This window comes from Lissotriton vulgaris, chromosome 3_1 (assembly GCF_964263255.1).
Source record: "Lissotriton vulgaris chromosome 3_1, aLisVul1.2, whole genome shotgun sequence".
In the NCBI taxonomy this organism is placed as follows: Eukaryota; Metazoa; Chordata; class Amphibia; order Caudata; family Salamandridae; genus Lissotriton; species Lissotriton vulgaris.
Genome location: NC_141689.1, coordinates 300,452,629 through 300,473,291, shown reverse-complemented (window position 1 = coordinate 300,473,291; position 20,663 = coordinate 300,452,629).

The following is a 20,663-nucleotide window of genomic DNA, read 5'->3' as shown; positions in this document are numbered from 1 at the left end:
TTACAAATTCCCCAACATCTTCCACAAAGAAAGAAAGTAAGCCGCACACCAACAGCGGAGCCTTTGTGTTTTTATTAAAAGTACTTTCTCTCACCCGGCAGTCCTGACATGTTTCGCTCGACCGTCTAGCTTTTTCAAAGGTGCACGGCGTGGTTCTGCCGTAAAGCGACGCACCTCCAGCAAAGAGCGCCATGCCTGCCCGAAGGGAACCGCAGGTGGAGTTACAGAAATGTCAAGGGCAGTGCGGTGAACGCCAAAGACCGACTTTGGTAATGGACCACAGTGAGCTTTGAAAATGGGCTCACAGTGGCACAACGGACTCTTTGTGTAAAAATTGAAACTGTAAAACATTTCCTTTCAGCCTGGGAACCATTACAGACTACAAAGACCAGGAGTCTCAGCAGCCATTGGGGGCGTGTCAAAACGGAAAAAGTATGAAAGCTTGGTTTCCATCAGCTGAAAGGACAAGGACTCACGGCGCACCTTTGAAAAAGCTCGAAGGTCGAGTGAAACATGTCAGGACTGCTGGGTGAGAGAAAGTACTTTTAATAAAAACACAAAGGCTCCGCTGTTGGTGTGCGGCTTACTTTCTTTCTTTGTGGAAGATGTTGGGGAATTTGTAACGGCGTGGTTCTGCCGTAAAGCGACGCACCTCCAGCAAAGAGCGCCATGCCTGCCCGAAGGGAACCGCAGGTGGAGTTACAGAAATGTCAAGGGCAGTGCGGTGAACGCCAAAGACCGACTTTGGTAATGGACCACAGTGAGCTTTGAAAATGGGCTCACAGTGGCACAACGGACTCTTTGTGTAAAAATTGAAACTGTAAAACATTTCCTTTCAGCCTGGGAACCATTACAGACTACAAAGACCAGGAGTCTCAGCAGCCATTGGGGGCGTGTCAAAACGGAAAAAGTATGAAAGCTTGGTTTCCATCAGCTGAAAGGACAAGGACTCACGGCGCACCTTTGAAAAAGCTCGAAGGTCGAGCGAAACATGTCAGGACTGCCGGGTGAGAGAAAGTACTTTTAATAAAAAACCAAAGGCTCCGCTGTTGGTGTGCGGCTTACTTTCTTTCTTTGTGGAAGATGTTGGGGAATTTGTAACGGCGTGGTTCTGCCGTAAAGCGACGCACCTCCAGCAAAAAGAGCCATGCCTGCCTGAAGGGAACCGCAGGTGGAGTTACAGAAATGTCAAGGGCAGTGCGGTGAACGCCAAAGACCGACTTTGGTAATGGACCACAGTGAGCTTTGAAAATGGGCTCACAGTGGCACAACGGACTCTTTGTGTAAAAATTGAAACTGTAAAACATTTCCTTTCAGCCTGGGAACCTTTACAGACTACAAAGACCAGGAGTCTCAGCAGCCATTGCAGGCATGTCAAAACGGAAAAAGTATGAAAGCTTGGTTTCCATCAGCTGAAAGGACAAGGACTCACGGCGCACCTTTGAAAAAGCTCGAAGGTCGAGCGAAACATGGCAGGACTGCCGGGTGAGAGAAAGTACTTTTAATAAAAACACAAAGGCTCCGCTGTTGGTGTGCGGCTTACTTTCTTTCTTTGTGGAAGATGTTGGGGAATTTGTAACGGCGTGGTTCTGCCGTAAAGCGACGCACCTCCAGCAAAGAGCGCCATGCCTGCCCGAAGGGAACCGCAGGTGGAGTTACAGAAATGTCAAGGGCAGTGCGGTGAACGCCAAAGACCTACTTTGGTAATGGACCACAGTGAGCTTTGAAAATGGGCTCACAGTGGCACAACGGACTCTTTGTGTAAAAATTTAAACTGTAATACATTTCCTTTCAGCCTGGGAACCATTACAGACTACAAAGACCAGGAGTCTCAGCAGCCATTGGGGGCGTGTCAAAACGGAAAAAGTATGAAAGCTTGGTTTCCATCAGCTGAAAGGACAAGGACTCACGGCGCACCTTTGAAAAAGCTCGAAGGTCGAGCGAAACATGTCAGGACTGCCGGGTGAGAGAAAGTACTTTTAATAAAAACACAAAGGCTCCGCTGTTGGTGTGCGGCTTACTTTCTTTCTTTGTGGAAGATGTTGGGGAATTTGTAACGGCGTGGTTCTGCCGTAAAGCGACGCACCTCCAGCAAAGAGCGCCATGCCTGCCCGAAGGGAACCGCAGGTGGAGTTACAGAAATGTCAAGGGCAGTGCGGTGAACGCCAAAGATCGACTTTGGTAATGGACCACAGTGAGCTTTGAAAATGGGCTCACAGTGGCACAACGGACTCTTTGTGTAAAAATTGAAACTGTAAAACATTTCCTTTCAGCCTGGGAACCATTACAGACTACAAAGACCAGGAGTCTCAGCAGCCATTGGGGGCGTGTCAAAACAGAAAAAGTATGAAAGCTTGGTTTCCATCAGTTGAAAGGACAAGGACTCACGGCGCACCTTTGAAAAAGCTCGAAGGTCGAGCGAAACATGTCAGGACTGCCGGGTGAGAGAAAGTACTTTTAATAAAAACACAAAGGCTCCGCTGTTGGTGTGCGGCTTACTTTCTTTCTTTGTGGAGGATGTTGGGGAATTTGTAACGGCGTGGTTCTGCCATAAAGCGACGCAACTCCAGCAAAGAGCGCCATGCCTGCCCGAAGGGAACCGCAGGTGGAGTTACAGAAATGTCAAGGGCAGTGCGGTGAACGCCAAAGACCGGCTTTGGTAATGGACCACAGTGAGCTTTGAAAATGGGCTCACAGTGGCACAACTGACTCTTTGTGTAAAAATTGAAACTGTAAAACATTTCCTTTCAGCCTGGGAACCTTTACAGACTACAAACACCAGGAGTCTCAGCAGCCATTGCAGGCATGTCAAAACGGAAAAAGTATGAAAGCTTGGTTTCCATCAGCTGAAAGGACAAGGACTCACGGCGCACCTTTGAAAAAGCTCGAAGGTCGAGCGAAACATGTCAGGACTGCCGGGTGAGAGAAAGTACTTTTAATAAAAACACAAAGGCTCCGCTGTTGGTGTGCGGCTTACTTTCTTTCTTTGTGGAAGATGTTGGGGAATTTGTAACGGCGTGGTTCTGCCATAAAGCGACGCACCTCCAGCAAAGAGCGCCATGCCTGCCCGAAGGGAACCGCAGGTGGAGTTACAGAAATGTCAAGGGCAGTGCGGTGAACGCCAAAGACCTACTTTGGTAATGGACCACAGTGAGCTTTGAAAATGGGCTCACAGTGGCACAACGGACTCTTTGTGTAAAAATTTAAACTGTAATACATTTCCTTTCAGCCTGGGAACCATTACAGACTACAAAGACCAGGAGTCTCAGCAGCCATTGGGGGCGTGTCAAAACGGAAAAAGTATGAAAGCTTGGTTTCCATCAGTTGAAAGGACAAGGACTCACGGCGCACCTTTGAAAAAGCTCGAAGGTCGAGCGAAACATGTCAGGACTGCCGGGTGAGAGAAAGTACTTTTAATAAAAACACAAAGGCTCCGCTGTTGGTGTGCGGCTTACTTTCTTTCTTTGTGGAGGATGTTGGGGAATTTGTAATGGCGTGGTTCTGCCATAAAGCGACGCACCTCCAGCAAAGAGCGCCATGCCTGCCCGAAGGGAACCGCAGGTGGAGTTACAGAAATGTCAAGGGCAGTGCGGTGAACGCCAAGGACCGGCTTTGGTAATGGACCACAGTGAGCTTTGAAAATGGGCTCACAGTGGCACAACGGACTCTTTGTGTAAAAATTGAAACTGTAAAACATTTCCTTTCAGCCTGGGAACCATTGCAGACTACAAAGACCAGGAGTCTCAGCAGCCATTGCAGGCGTGTCAAAACGGAAAAAGTATGAAAGCTTGGTTTCCATCAGCTGAAAGGACAAGGACTCACGGCGCACCTTTGAAAAAGCTCGAAGGTCGAGCGAAACATGTCAGGACTGCCGGGTGAGAGAAAGTACTTTTAATAAAAACACAAAGGCTCCGCTATTGGTGTGCGGCTTACTTTCTTTCTTTGTGGAAGATGTTGGGGAATTTGTAACGGCGTGGTTCTGCCGTAAAGCGACGCACCTCCAGCAAAGAGCACCATGCCTGCCCGAAGGGAACCGCAGGTGGAGTTACAGAAATGTCAAGGGCAGTGCGGTGAACGCCAAAGACCTACTTTGGTAATGGACCACAGTGAGCTTTGAAAATGGGCTCACAGTGGCACAACGGACTCTTTGTGTAAAAATTGAAACTGTAAAACATTTCCTTTCAGCCTGGGAACCATTACAGACTACAAAGACCAGGAGTCTCAGCAGCCATTGGGGGTGTGTCAAAACGGAAAAAGTATGAAAGCTTGGTTTCCATCAGCTGAAAGGACAAGTACTCACGGCGCACCTTTGAAAAAGCTCGAAGGTCGAGCGAAACATGTCAGGACTGCCGGGTGAGAGAAAGTACTTTTAATAAAAACACAAAGGCTCCGTTGTTGGTGTGCGGCTTACTTTCTTTCTTTGTGGAAGATGTTGGGGAATTTGTAACGGCGTGGTTCTGCCGTAAAGCGACGCACCTCCAGCAAAGAGCGCCATGCCTGCCCGAAGGGAACCGCAGGTGGAGTTACAGAAATGTCAAGGGCAGTGCGGTGAACGCCAAAGACCGACTTTGGTAATGGACCACAGTGAGCTTTGAAAATGGGCTCACAGTGGCACAACGGACTCTTTGTGTAAAAATTTAAACTGTAAAACATTTCCTTTCAGCCTGGGAACCATTACAGACTACAAAGACCAGGAGTCTCAGCAGCCATTGGGGGCGTGTCAAAACGGAAAAAGTATGAAAGCTTGGTTTCCATCAGCTGAAAGGACAAGGACTCACGGCGCACCTTTGAAAAAGCTCGAAGGTCGAGCGAAACATGTCAGGACTGCCGGGTGAGAGAAAGTACTTTTAATAAAAACACAAAGGCTCCGCTGTTGGTGTGCGGCTTACTTTCTTTCTTTGTGGAAGATGTTGGGGAATTTGTAACGGCGTGGTTCTGCCGTAAAGCGACGCACCTCCAGCAAAGAGCGCCATGCCTGCCCGAAGGGAACCGCAGGTGGAGTTACAGAAATGTCAAGGGCAGTGCGGTGAAAGCCAAAGACCGACTTTGGTAATGGACCACAGTGAGCTTTGAAAATGGGCTCACAGTGGCACAACGGACTCTTTGTGTAAAAATTGAAACTGTAAAACATTTCCTTTCAGCCTGGGAACCATTACAGACTACAAAGACCAGGAGTCTCAGCAGCCATTGCAGGCGTGTCAAAACGGAAAAAGTATGAAAAGCTTGGTTTCCATCAGCTGAAAGGACAAGGACTCACGGCGCACCTTTGAAAAAGCTTGAAGGTCGAGCGAAACATGTCAGGACTGCCGGGTGAGAGAAAGTACTTTTAATAAAAACACAAAGGCTCCGCTGTTGGTGTGCGGCTTACTTTCTTTCTTTGTGGAAGATGTTGGGGAATTTGTAACGGCGTGGTTCTGCCGTAAAGCGACGCACCTCCAGCAAAGTGCGCCATGCCTGCCCGAAGGGAACCGCAGGTGGAGTTACAGAAATGTCAAGGGCAGTGCGGTGAACGCCAAAGACCTACTTTGGTAATGGACCACAGTGAGCTTTGAAAATGGGCTCACAGTGGCACAACGGACTCTTTGTGTAAAAATTGAAACTGTAAAACATTTCCTTTCAGCCTGGGAACCATTACAGACTACAAAGACCAGGAGTCTCAGCAGCCATTGGGGGCGTGTCAAAACGGAAAAAGTATGAAAGCTTGGTTTCCATCAGCTGAAAGGACAAGGACTCACGGCGCACCTTTGAAAAAGCTCGAAGGTCGAGCGAAACATGTCAGGACTGCCGGGTGAGAGAAAGTACTTTTAATAAAAACACAAAGGCTCCGCTGTTGGTGTGCGGCTTACTTTCTTTCTTTGTGGAAGATGTTGGGGAATTTGTAACGGCGTGGTTCTGCCGTAAAGCGACGCACCTCCAGCAAAGAGCACCATGCCTGCCCGAAGGGAACCGCAGGTGGAGTTACAGAAATGTCAAGGGCAGTGCGGTGAACGCCAAAGACAGACTTTGGTAATGGACCACAGTGAGCTTTGAAAATGGGCTCACAGTGGCACAACGGACTCTTTGTGTAAAAATTGAAACTGTAAAACATTTCCTTTCAGCCTGGGAACCATTACAGACTACAAAGACCAGGAGTCTCAGCAGCCATTGGGGGCGTGTCAAAACGGAAAAAGTATGAAAGCTTGGTTTCCATCAGCAGAAAGGACAAGGACTCATGGCGCACCTTTGAAAAAGCTCGAAGGTCGAGCGAAACATGTCAGGACTGCCGGGTGAGAGAAAGTACTTTTAATAAAAACACAAAGGCTCCGCTGTTGGTGTGCTGCTTACTTTCTTTCTTTGTGGAAGATGTTGGGGAATATATATATATATATATATATATATATATATATATATATATATATATATATATATATATATATATATATATATATATATATATATATATATATATATATATATATATATATATATATATATATATATACATATATATATATATGTATATATATATATATATATATATATATATACATATATGTATATGTATATATATATATATATATATATATATATATATATATATATATATATATATATATATATATATATATATATATATATATATATATATATATATATTCTCTCCAATCCTGTCGATCTGTATTTAGAAAACAGGCGCTGACTCCGTGGGGTCTTGTTTCAGAAACAAATTTATTTTCTTTTTTTAGTGCTCAGATTGACGCGTTTCGACGGTCACAACCGTCTTGTTCACAATACAGAAAAACATTACGTCAGTGCTTTTAACATGTCAAGTGCTCATTGGATCATGTGATGGTTTACCCGTAGTCATGACTACCAGTTTCAAACTCACTGGAAATTTACAGCGTTTTCTTTGTAACACAATCATTTCGTTTTCAGCTTCTCTTACATTGTTTGCTGCACATTTTTCATCAACTTAAATAAAAGACAATTAGTTTACATTGTCGATTACTAGCATATAATTCATTTATACATTGCCAACTTTCGCGTTTATGTATAGTTTCAGTCATTAACAATGTGTTAGGTTTAAACATTGAAATACCGTTTTATATATATTTTTCATCAGTACAGGTTATAGTCTAGTTATAAAGGGTCTAGTGCCCAATTGTACCAGTTTGGTAATGGATTTTACTTGGGAACCTTTATTTTATAAGGTTCACGTGAATAGAGCCCAAGTGGGTCAACACATTGCAGTATTGTCCAACACAAATAATTTCTCCTCTGTACATTTTGTTACTTTGTCTTTCCGCTTGCTAGCAAATAGAAGCCATTTTACTTAAGGAAACTATCATAAAAAAAGGTTTGTAAACATGTATACTATTACTTAAGATAGATGACATGTATCTATTGAGTTACATTCTTTTTGTGACTCTGTTTACGGAAGAATGGTTTGGGGAACATACGGAAACTGCATTGTAGACTAATTAACTTTGTAACTTATAAATGTACACTTAATGCTTCGTCTGCATTCAAACCTTGTGGAGCCTTACTGTCTAAGAGAATAATGTATCTCGATTCTAATCTTAGGAGGGCTAGTTGTCTATTTCCCCCTCTAATGCTTTTCTTCACATGGTCTATGACGAAGTATTTGATATTTTCTGCATTGCCCTCATGTTTCAAATTGATGTGCCTTGCCACCGGATACGTTGGGTCATTGTTTTTTATGGCCCTGAGATGCTGTAGCACTCTTACGTGGACCGGATGTATTGTGCTTCCCACGTATCTTTTATTGCAACTACATTGCAAAACATAGACTGCAAAGTCTGTTTTGCATGTGTAGTTTGCTCGTATCTCTAGCGGTTTTTTCCTGTATGGGACATTTACCGTAGTAACATTGGTACCATATTGACAGGCTTTGCATTTTGTACATTTATAAAAGCCATTTTTAGTTTTTAACCATGGTGACTCTTTCTTCTTTAACACTGGGGCATTGTCTACCAACTCTTCCCTCATACTTTTAGCTTTCCTGAAAGTAAGTTGGTGTATTTTGTTGCAACTTTTTCCTATCACCGGGTCATTCCGGACTATGGGCCAATGTCTGTAGATTATATTTCTCAGTTGTTTATGATATGCATTGTACCCTGTGATAAGACGTGGAGTCCCTGTGTTTTGTTCTGACTTGGGTTTTTCAGTTTTGGCGGAAAACAGTATGTCTTTCCTCTCCCTAAGGTCACATTTCTGTTCCGCTGTTTTTAATGTGTGTTCTGGATAGCCTCTGAGTCTTAACCTGCTGAACAGATTTGTCTTAGAATTCCTGTAGCTTGTGGCTGTGCTACAATTTCTTTTCATTCTAAGACATTCTGCATACGGTATGTTATCAATTAGATTTGGAGGGTGAAAACTGGAAGCATGCAAGATTGTGTTTCCTGCAGTGGGTTTACGGTAGGTATTTGTTTGTATTTTGTCATCTACCACCAATAATTCTAGATCTAAGAAATGTACCTTATTTTTACTTGTTTCACAGGTAAACTTCAGGTTTAAGCTATTTTGATTGAGTTGTTCTGCGAACTCTCTTGCACTTTCTTCACTTCCTTTCCAGATTAAAAAGATATCACCTATATAACGACTGTAAAGTGTTACATTGTGTGTCATTTCCTCCGTATGTTTCACCCTGAGTACTTGCTCCTCCCACCAGCCCATATGCAAATTAGCATAGCTGGGGGCGAAGCAAGTACCCATGGCAGTCCCCTGTGTCAGCAGTTTGTTAAAGCTGAAAGTGTTGTTCTCCAAACACCACTCCGTCATTTGGAGCAACATCTGTGAATGTTTATACAAATCAAGGCTTCTACCTCCCAAGTAATGCTTGATGGCATTTAGACCATCTCGGTGTCTTATACTTGTGTAAAGGCTTTGAACATCCAAAGTCATAAAAACAAAGTCTGAGTCCCATTTTACATCATAGATTTTTTTCAGAAAATCTCCACTGTCTCTTGTGTATGATGGTAGGGTTTTTACAAAGGGTTGTAGAAAGGAGTCCACAAATCGGGTTGTATTTTCAAATAACCCACCTATGGTGGAAATTATGGGTCTTCCAGGAGGTCAGGTAGGATTTTTGTGCACTTTTGGAATTAGATATAGGTTTGGAATAACTGGGTAGTTGTTCTTCAAAAATTCAAATTCATTCTTTGAAATAGTTCCCGCTATTTTCCAGTCATATAGACTCCTATGGTATCTCTCTTTGATGTTGAGGATATTGGTTTCACTAATCCTTTGGTAACATTCTCTGTCAGACAATTGTGATAGCGCTTCAGTATTATACATATCCAAAGGCCAAAGGACTACGTTACCACCTTTGTCTGACCAGCGCACAACTACATCGCTTCTTTCTTTTATTTTGGTCATAACCTTTTCGTATGCCAATCTTTCGTTAGCATGTGTTTTGTAAAAATCATTACTACTTGACCACGATAAGGATTTTAGATCATTTATGACTTTTCCAGAAAAGATGTCAATGCAGTCTTTGGGCATGATAGGACAAAATGTAGATCTCGGTTTAAATTGTGTTCTTGATGAACCTGCAATATACACTCCAGCATATTCTGCTACCTCCTGAGTGTTCATCATGTCATTTGTTTAATCTGTGTCCAGGTCTACCATTTCCCTGATGAAATGAAAGGCATATCATCAATTTGCCAGCTTGTGTCTCCCGAAGATTCTTTTTCAGTGTTACTTATCTCTTTACAATTAAAGAAATGTTATATATATATATATATATATATATATATATATATATATATATACAGAAACAGAATCCAGGTAAATGAATCTACACAAGCCCGTAGTTCATCCGAAAGATCTTTATTCGGCCATCACATGACTATTTAAGTTGCACTTGGGATGTTAAAATTTACTCGTGAGCAGGGGTCACTGACCCGAAACGTGTAGAGTATTTGCCTTAAAACTGTCGGATTAAAAGGCTGTTGGGAGATCTAAGAGCTTGTGTGTTTTTCTTCTGAAGAGTTATTGAAGAAACGTTTGACCCCTATATATATATATATAGCTCCCAACAGAAGGGGTGGGGATCGTGAAAATAAGTTACGCAAGCTGGAAACGCGGTACATTCTTCTATTGGATTCAAAACACCCCAATGGATTGAATCTGACCGAAGATATGTACACGTGCTTAACCTAGAAAAATCCATGTGCACAAAACAAATACGAGTATGTTCCACTGAGGGAAGGAAAGAAAAGTAAAAGATGTAGTTATTGACAGACTGTTCCAAAGATGAATATTGTTAAACATATGAAATATCCCCGATCACCACTTTTATTGGTATGTTGTAAATAGAATGTACATATATGAATTTGATAGATCGCTGTAAATATTTTACAAATATTTTATAATTATTGTGTGAAAAGTAGTTTAGCATGATAGTTGAGGGGTCATTGCATTATACTGTCAGAATTTGGAACATGAGGAAATACACATAACTGATAGAACAATAAAAATGTACAACAACATGGCAATGGAAACACAAGAGCTGATAATGCGTGCTGATAACATCAAGTGAACACTCATTATGGTAAAGTTATACAATATATAAACATAAATTTGAAATGGTGCATAACACAGCCACCGGAAAGTGAATAATAGTAAGAGAAGTGAAAAATGAAAATAAGATAGAAATCTTTTTTAACCAGGTGGAAACACCGATAACACACAGCTCACTAAAAATGTAAAAATTCACATAAAAAATCATTTTTTCAATAGTCATTGAGAAATCTTGTATATGGGATATGAGAATATCAAGGATACAATGGGTTAATGGACTTATGTATTTTACATGTATTTAATCGAGTCCTATAACGAGTATTTTACTATTTGATAAAAATTTAACGTATAATTAAGAGTTAAACAAAAATGTATTTTACCTATATAACAGTGAAACTAGTTACTGACCCACATTGTACATAACGTATTTTACGATGACTATGTCAGAAAAGTACAAGTTTTTTTCTATGTCTATGAACTTTGTAAACCACGTGATATTTGAATCACAATAGCACTGTCACTTTAAAAAGCCTTCGCGCTCAAATGCAAATGTCGAGTGAACAAGCGGCGTTCGCGCTGCGAAACACGTCTCAGGCATCTGGCTGCAATAAACATTTGAAGCACCGAACAACAACTGGGTCCGTGTCCTGTTTTTGATCCAGCGTGAAGCAAGCGTGGGTTTTGAACACAGGATTTGTGATATATATATATATATATATATATATATATATATATATATTCACATAAAAAACCATAGGTTTCACACCAGTTAGAGTTAGCTGGAAATTTTACTGACATAAAACCATTGAAATTCCCACGTTATAGTTAGTTGGACTCACTATAACTTGCGCGTGCAATGCACTGCTGATGACGTCACATATTACATCACTCATGACATGGTCAGTGACATCACTCATGACATCACTGATGATACCTGTTGTAATAGCTTTATTCGATAAAAAAACATATCATAAAAGCATTTCTTACATCTTAAAAACAATTTTATCAACAATCATCAACATAAAAACATTTTATAAACAAAGCAACGTATTGGGCAGGGGGACTCATTCACTGGATTAGTAGTTTTTTTGCAGTTCTTAAACGCCAGGCCCAGCCCAAGAATTTTGCCATACAGGTGGCAAAGAGGGGTCTAGCATCGGTACGTAGTATACGTAGGGCTTCCAGATGAGAACGAGTTCCCAAACACCTGCAGAGGGGCTTCAACCACCTCCGTCTCGGGGCTGCGTAGACACTGCACTCGAACAGCAGGTGGGACACGGACTCTACCCTTAAATCACAGAAGGGGCAGTAAGGTATGGTTTGGGCGGGCGGTTTCCAGGTAGAAGTGAACTCGCACAATGGAAGCACCCCCACCCTAAACTTAATGTACAATGATCTGTCCCATGAGCTCTGAATAGTGTCTAAATAAGGTTCCCTATACGGGGTCTCTTTGATTAACAAAAACAGGGCAACGGATTTACAATGATTTGTGCTACAAACCCTCTCATTGTCTACCCATGCCCAATAAGCCTTCTTTAGCTGTTGTTTTGGAGGTGCAGATTTGTTGGCCCAAGCCTCTCCTAGTCCTAATTTATAAAGCAGCTTTTTGACCTCCCTAAGCCAAACGATCTTGTAGGAGCCCGGTAGGGACATAATGTCGTTTAAGGCTTCTGCATAACTGCTAAGTTCTTGCACATTCGAGATTCTGGACCATAGGAGAAGCGGGCGTAATTTCGCTTGATCGCATATTGGCCGGGTACCTGCATCTAGCAGCAATGGAATTGTTGGTGTGCTGTGGGGCAAGCCCATAAGGTCTTTGTGGAAATTGTTCTCAAGGTGAGCCAGAGTGTCAGCTCTATGAGTGCCCCACAATTCGGCACCATATAGTGCCGCACTCACAACCCTTGCCCTATAAATATCTAAGGGAGCCCCGATTGGTTTTAATGATGAGGCGCGCTGTTCCTTGAGCAGTGCCCCTGCCACCCTTTTATGAGTCAAAAACACCTTTTGGTGGTGTGCCTTCCAGCTCATGGTGTCACTGATACGTATACCCAGGTAGTCAAATTCTTTGACTCGATCAAGTGGGACAGAATCTAGGACCGGTGGAAAAACAGACTTTTTGGGCGGGTTAAGGACTAGAAACTTAGTTTTACCTATGTTTATAGCCAAGCCCCTTTCATCACAAAAGGCCTTGAAGCTGGAGAGCAACGATTGGATGCCCATTGGTGATTTCGAGATTAGGAGGGTATCGTCCGCGAACAGGAGCGTTGGGATTTTCCTTCCAGCCAGGGTGGGTGCATCTGATGGCTGCTGAAGAAGGTGCTCCACCACTCCGTTAATATAAAGAGAAAACAGAGTGGGGGCAAGCACACACCCTTGGCGAACGCCCCTGTCCACTGGGATACGAGGTGTTTTCTCTCCCTGTGCACCCCATCTAATTTGGGCAAAATTGTTGTCATGAAATTTTACAAGCAAGGACAACAAATAAGGGGGGAGGCCTAGCCCATCGAGGACGTTCCATAGAAGTGTTCGTGGTACCAGGTCGAAGGCCGTCCGCAAGTCAATAAAAACTAAGTACAAACTGCCTCCTCCCAGCACCACCACTTTCCAATAGATCATTAGAAGGCGGAACGTCTGCTCGATTGTGCCTGTTCCTGTTCTGAAGCCTGCTTGAAGATCTGACAGAATCCGATTTTCATCGGCCCACTGGATAATCCTGCCCAATACCACCTTTCCTGCAACCTTTTGGGATGAATCCAATAAACTAATGGGTCGATAGTTCGCTGGGTCGTCCCTAGATCCTTTTTTAAAAATAGGTACGACTTCAGCGCCCCTCCAAGAGTCAGGAAAAACCCCGCCCAACAATACCTCGTTCAAAAGAGAGGCAATTAGCCTACTCCAAAAAGGAGGGTAATTCTTAATTAGGTCTCCTGGAATTCCATCAGGACCTGCCGCTTTGTTCGAGACAATACATCGAATTGGTCTCTCTACTTCCAGGCTGGTAAATAGACCATCATGGCATGGAAGGTCAGTTTTAGGATTAGGCAGTGAACCCAAAAGTGGGCAAGCTAACTGAGACGCACCTGGAGGAGCGGAGTACAATTTCGAAAAATGGTCAAACCATACGTCCCCAGCGATATTACAAGTTAACTGCTGGTCAGTGGGCTTTTCCCTAGCTCTTAGTAGGTTCCAGAACCTCTTAGCATCCTTCCTATTGCTTGCCTCTACTAAATCTACCCAAAAATTAAAATCATAATCCTGTTTGGCTTCAGATATGGTTTTTTTATAAAATTTTCTCGCGGCCCTAATATTAGCTGTGTCTTTAGACTTTAATTTGGCGACAAGTTCCCTCTTAGCTACACGACATTTGGCAGTGTACCACTTATCTGCCTGTTTGGAAAAAAATTTCGGGGGACCCCTACGAGTGAATTGGGGAACAATAAATAAGTCACTCAGTGCCATTATAGTCTCGGTGAATAGGGGTAGGATCTTTTTACCAGTGGGACTTAAAGTGTCCATCCGGGGCTCCACTCCTGCCAAAATAGTCCCGGCTTGGGCCATCCTTGTCTCGTCTGCTAAGACTTTTGCCCACTTCAGGCGCCTGCTACAGTTTGTGGGGGCTAATTCATGGGAAGATTTCCACTTGTGGTCAGATGTGCCATGACTTCCAGCCTGCCAAGGAGGAGTAATGGTTAGCGAAAGAGGGTTGTGATCACTGTCACCCGACACTATAACCTCCATGTCTTGGTGGTATGGCCAGAGATTGAAGTTGAGCATGATAAAGTCAATTCTTGAGGAATGGCCTGGTCTGTTGTATGTGTGAGCACCTGTGTAGTCAGATTTGGATCGACCGTTTGTTGATCTCAAATTGTGCTCCATACAAAGAGCATTGATCTCTATTGCGTTTTGTGACCATTTAGGGATCGGGTCAAGGTTCAGAATCGGGATACCTCTCCTGGTGTCCTCCTCAAAAGTGTCCAAAATGTCTTCTCTAGCCAGTGGCTCGAAACAGCAATTGAAGTCGCCTGCAAGAATTACATAGGAGTCAGCACTGCAGGCAGCTAGATTGCGGCTTAGGCCTGTAGAAGGTAGATGAGATACACCGCCTTTAGCACCCCTTAGGTAAATGTTGAATACTTCCATGTTTCTTCCCCCTTTGTGGTTTATTGTTAGCCACTGAAGATCTGGTGACTGGGTAGTCCTTTCTTTTACACTGAAGCCTAGTGCAATACTGACCCATATGATAAGGCCGCCGGAAGGGCGACCTTTAGATCCTTGTTGCTGGGCGGCGGGGATGAAGAAGGTAGAAAACCCCACTCTGTGTCTTGGTTCTAGACACTAGGTTTCCTGGAAAAGACAAATGTGATAAGGTTCCAGAAAATCATTCCATTCGGGGATGTACGACCGAGCCCAGCCGCATTCCAACATAGGATTTTTAGGACAAAATCACCGGGTGGAGAAGCCTTGGAAGAGACAGTAGGCAAGGAAGAGTCAGTCGCGGCCACAGGGTTAGAAGACCTCGCAGGTGGCTCAATTTGCTGGTGATTAGAGGTCACATAAGGGCCAGAGCAGGTAGACCCTGATAAATTGGTAGAGGTAGGTAAAGGAGGGGTCATACAGGGTGAGTGTGTCCAATTTTCCTTGCCAGAATTTTCTGTTGTGTTGGATATAGATGTCTCCCCATCAAGCAATGGGCTATTTGATCGCCCTACTCGGCTTGCTACAAGCTCAAGAGCAGGACATGCATTGGGATGTTGCCCCTGCAATGACAAGATTTCACTTCGGGGTTGTTTAGCCAATTGCGCACGGAGTCAATCCACCTCCTCTAAGCTCCCAAATCTGTTGTAAGTAGAAAGGCCATTCCAGTGCAGGAGGGTTTCCTTATGACTCCGGGAATTACTCAGCCATGGATGGTGTTGAACCAATGTCCAATTATCCCCCTGATTGCGACTTGGTCGGGGAGGATAGAAGAAGGACAGTGGTCTAGGTATAACTAGAGAGTCGTCATTACCGGGCCAAGAGCAAATGTGGTGCGCCGTGTGTGGATCCTCGAAGGTCACCACTATGCAATCCCCGGGACTGGATTTCATCGTAGGACCTACCCAAGGAGTTCTACGAACCATCAGTACGCGACTTCTTCTGCCATTAGGGATTGGTCTGTTTACATTTAACCAATGCATTATTTTGTTTTTAAACGACCAGTGATTTTCAAATTGGCCATTGCCGATCGTAGGAACACCCGTCAACACAACCACATAGTCATTGGCCTCTGGGGGGAGGTCAATGTAGCCGCCTCTAAAGTTGTCCTTAACTGGGGGGACCTGGGTTTCACTGGGAATAGGTCTATAGGGCATTTCAGGTTTGGAGTGTGCTGGGTGTCGCGTGGAGCCCCGCGAGGGAGCCTTTGGTTTAGCGCGAGCTTGCTCCACCGTGACAGTCCTTGGTTTGGGGACAGGCTTTATAGTGGGTGATACTGAGGGGGGGGTTTGATTAGTTTGAGATGCGGATGCTTGTGGCGTTGGGTCAGCTACTATAATACCCTGGTTTTCAAGACTTTTCAACCCAAGAGTGGCCAGAGCAATAATGCTCTTCTCCATTTCTAGCAAATTATTTTCTATCCTTGATAATCTGAGGTCTAGGGGTGACAGAAGTTTTTTAAGTGTCTCCCAAACCACCTCTATAAATTCTTTGTTATTTTTGCCATGCCCATCCACATCAGGGTCCTCATCCACTAGGGTATTAATAGGGGGAATAGATGAACCCTTTCCCTGTCCCTCACTAGGTGGCTGTGTGCTAAGAGTACGCTCTGCGCCAGCATTAGTTGCTGTGACAGTAGTCGTTGGCAGATCTTTGGGAACAGCAATTTTCGCTTTTTTGCGGAAGTAGGCAGAGCGAGAATTGCGTTTCCTCTTTGGTTGCTTGCCACTAGTATTAATGTTAAACAAATTTGTCTGAGGGGATACACTGGGGACAGGGTTGTGCGCATTGGGTGGTGTCGGTGGAGTTACCTCGTCTTTGCTTTCTAGGGCCGGTTGGAAAATAGCAGGGATCGGGGAATGATGAACATCGACCTGAGTGACTATACAATGAGGGCGGACTGGTCGCTCAGGGGTGACTGAGGTAGCTATGTGGCCTAAAGAAGATTTTTTGGAAAGTGCAATGACTTGGGACACTCTTCTGGCAGCTTCTAGTTCTAACGAGACCCGGGTTTGGAGTTTGGATATCTCTTCGTCTATGGCTATGTTGGTGCGGGTAATAAAGTCATCCATGGGGCCACTAATTTGTGACCCACCTTTAGAGGTCTTACTACGGGTTACCCTTGTATTCATAGCACTTGGTGCGCGGAGACGAAGATAGGTCTTTACCTCCCGGTTGTTGGAATGGTTTCCGAAAATGTCGAGCGAAAGGGGGTGGGCCAGTCCAGTCCTCTCTGTCCTCGAACGGCCTCAAACGGCCCGCTCTTTGCCCGGTCTTAGCCCCGGGCGCTCCCGCGCGCTACCGCGCAGCGTCGTACTCCGATATTTATGGGCCGAAGTCCAATGGGCCGTGTTGTTTGAAGGTGGGGGCGGGGCGTTCAGGGAGAGCGGGGCCAGGCGACTCGGCCTCTGGGACCAGGACTCCTGGGAAGGTGAGTCCCGGTTCACGCTCGCAGCCCTGCAGCCTCACACGCCCCCACAGGAACAGCCAAGCAGGTGAGCCTAGGAGCAGTCAGGCAGATGGCAATCCGAAGCGGGACCCGCGGAGCGGGTTCCGCGAGGCGTGGGTTCAAGGAGCCCTTTGTCAGCAACAGCGCCGGTTAAGGTTTGGCAAACAGCGTCCCACAGGAGAAGGATCCAGGCGCCTTTTCAGTTGTTTGAAGGTGGGGGCGGGGCGTTCAGGGAGAGCGGGGCCAGGTGACTCGGCCTCTGGGACCGGGACTCCTGGGAAGGTGAGTCCCGGTTCACGCTCGCAGCCCTGCAGCCTCACACGCCCCCACAGGAACAGCCAAGCAGGTGAGCCTAGGAGCAGTCAGGCAGATGGCAATCCGATGCGGGACCCGCGGAGCGGGTTCCGCGAGGCGTGGGTTCAAGGAGCCCTTTGTCAGCAACAGCGCCGGTTAAGGTTTGGCAAACAGCGTCCCACAGGAGAAGGATCCAGGCGCCTTTTCAGTTGTTTGAAGGTGGGGGCGGGGCGTTCAGGGAGAGCGGGGCCAGGTGACTCGGCCTCTGGGACCGGGACTCCTGGGAAGGTGAGTCCCGGTTCACGCTCGCAGCCCTGCAGCCTCACACGCCCCCACAGGAACAGCCAAGCAGGTGAGCCTAGGAGCAGTCAGGCAGATGGCAATCCGATGCGGGACCCGCGGAGCGGGTTCCGCGAGGCGTGGGTTCAAGGAGCCCTTTGTCAGCAACAGCGCCGGTTAAGGTTTGGCAAACAGCGTCCCACAGGAGAAGGATCCAGGCGCCTTTTCAGTTGTTTGAAGGTGGGGGCGGGGCGTTCAGGGAGAGCGGGGCCAGGTGACTCGGCCTCTGGGACCGGGACTCCTGGGAAGGTGAGTCCCGGTTCACGCTCGCAGCCCTGCAGCCTCACACGCCCCCACAGGAACAGCCAAGCAGGTGAGCCTAGGAGCAGTCAGGCAGATGGCAATCCGATGCGGGACCCGCGGAGCGGGTTCCGCGAGACGTGGGTTCAAGAAGCCCTTTGTCAGCAACAGCGCCGGTTAAGGTTTGGCAAACAGCGTCCCACAGGAGAAGGATCCAGGCGACTTTTCAGTTGTTTGAAGGTGGGGGCGGGGCGTTCAGGGAGAGCGGGCCAGGTGACTCGGCCTCTGGGACCGGGACTCCTGGGAAGGTGAGTCCCGGTTCTCGCTCGCAGCCCTGCAGCCTCACACGCCCCCACAGGAACAGCCAAGCAGGTGAGCCTAGGAGCAGTCAGGCAGATGGCAATCCGATGCGGGACCCGCGGAGCGGGTTCCGCGAGGCGTGGGTTCAAGGAGCCCTTTGTCAGCAACAGCGCCGGTTAAGGTTTGGCAAACAGCGTCCCACAGGAGAAGGATCCAGGCGCCTTTTCAGTTGTTTGAAGGTGGGGGCGGGGCGTTCAGGGAGAGCGGGCCAGGTGACTCAGCCTCTGGGACCGGGACTCCTGGGAAGGTGAGTCCCGGTTCACGCTCGCAGCCCTGCAGCCTCACACGCCCCCACAGGAACAGCCAAGCAGGTGAGCCTAGGAGCAGTCAGGCAGATGGCAATCCGATGCGGGACCCGCGGAGCGGGTTCCGCGAGGCGTGGGTTCAAGGAGCCCTTTGTCAGCAACAGCGCCGGTTAAGGTTTGGCAACAACTGATGATACCATTCTTGTGACTTAGTGACAGATCTCCTTTCACTGTAATTTTACCCATTTCAGTTACAACAACCAATTCAGTAATTCCACCATCTATATACACATCCACTCATTCACCAACAGTTCTCTGTAGTCACTCATACATATACTCACCCATCATATGAAGTGATACACCTATACATCCTGTTACACACCGACAGTCATCCAAAAGTTACTCACACATGCAAATAAACTATTGATCATCCATTTATTTGCATATAGAGCAATACACACACTACCACCTTACTTCTAATGAAAATTACAAATATTTATTCTCTTAAACAATCACTTTTCGAAACACATACTTATTTAAACAGGAACTCTTACAATCTCTTACTCTCACATATACTCACTGATATGCATCAATATTCACATATTCTATATTAAAACATATGTAGTTACTGTTAAAAGCACTAGTGAGACAGTCATTTACTCACTAACATACACTTATCCACACTATTCAACCATGCAGTCCTGCACATATGCAGTCTTTAAAATACATACAAAAAAAGAGTCAGTGTAGTAAGTAATTCCCACACTAAACAAAACAGTCACTCATACTGATACTAAAAATACATCTAATAACCCATACACACACACATGTAGTTACTCACCAACCCATGCAGCCACTTATACACAAAGTGAAACACTGATACATATTTTTTAATTTTTAAAAATTACTCCCTAATATATGTATTCACTAAAATACACTTAATAAGCCAGTTAACCAATCATTAAAAAAAAAAAAAAAAACATCCTTTAAGACACTTTTTTAAAAATGTATTGTTCCATCGACCTTTCCAAATACATATATAAAACATTTATTTTTCATAAAGTCACACATTCACTGGATGGTGTCATCAGTGATGTCATGAGTGATGTCACTGACCATGTCATGAGTGATGTAATATGTGACCTCATCAGCAGTGCATTGCACGCGCAAGTTATAGTGAGTCCAACTAACTATAACGTGGGAATTTCAATGGTTTTATGTCAGTAAAATTTCCAGCTAACTATAACTGGTGTGAAACCTATGGTTTTTTATGTGAATTTAATAGGTTTTTTAAATGCAAATTCCTAACTATAACTGGTGTGAAACCTATGGTTTTTTCAGTGAATTTCATAGGTTTTTTAAATGCTAATTCCTAACTATAACTGGTGTTAAACCTATGGGTTTTCCGTGAATTTCAAGGGTTTTTTTTAATGCTAATTCCTAACTATAAATCTCAGTTTATAAGTAAGACTGTTAGCGCACTAGTTGCCGCCAGTAGGTAATATATATATATATATATATATATATATATATATATATATATATATATATATATATATATATATATATATATATATATATATATATATATGGAGCAAGATTCTGTTCCCAGTTCTGACCACAGAAGTAACGGACCACCACACGATTCAGCAGAGTGTCACAGCGAACTTTTATTATCCATTTTCAAAAGCAGTTCAGGTAAGCATGACGCGTTTCGGGCAGGGACTGCCCTTGATCACGATATATATATATGCTTCCCTCATCTTCATAGCTTGATTTTGCTTGTGAGAAAGTGTCACTCATAGTCGTTGAATGTCACTCATAATTACACCAAAATTATGAAAATGTCACACATAGGCATTGTGAAACCTTGGCAGCTATGCGACTGTGTGGTCGGTTGCAAAGGGCACTGTTTTGAATTGCACTTGAAACTCATCGTCTAGCCAGTCTTCATGAGTCTCTAATGCTCCTCGGCTGGCCCGGCGTTTCCGGAGAATACTCTGGCCCGCCTC